Genomic DNA, 300 nt, shown 5'->3' on the forward strand with positions numbered 1-300 from the left:
ACTCATTCCTCTATTGCCAACAACATATCCTTCAATAGGATTGGTTTCCTAGCCCATTTCTAATTAATAGCTTCTTTCGACATCTCGACAATGCCTTCACAACCAAAGCTCAGATACCACTGTCATGGGGTTAGAACTTTAGTCTTGCATTCCATGCAGCCTTAGGTGATCCTTTCAATTCAGACACCCCTAAGTTAGCCTAACTACTAAGTAATTTAGGATCCACAAAGAATCCCTCCAAGGCACCAATTTATATAGTAGAAGTAACTTCGCCAAAAAAAGGCTCAAAAGAACAAAAAG

This window comes from Gossypium hirsutum, chromosome A05, assembly GCF_007990345.1.
Source record: "Gossypium hirsutum isolate 1008001.06 chromosome A05, Gossypium_hirsutum_v2.1, whole genome shotgun sequence".
Classification (NCBI taxonomy): Eukaryota; Viridiplantae; Streptophyta; class Magnoliopsida; order Malvales; family Malvaceae; genus Gossypium; species Gossypium hirsutum.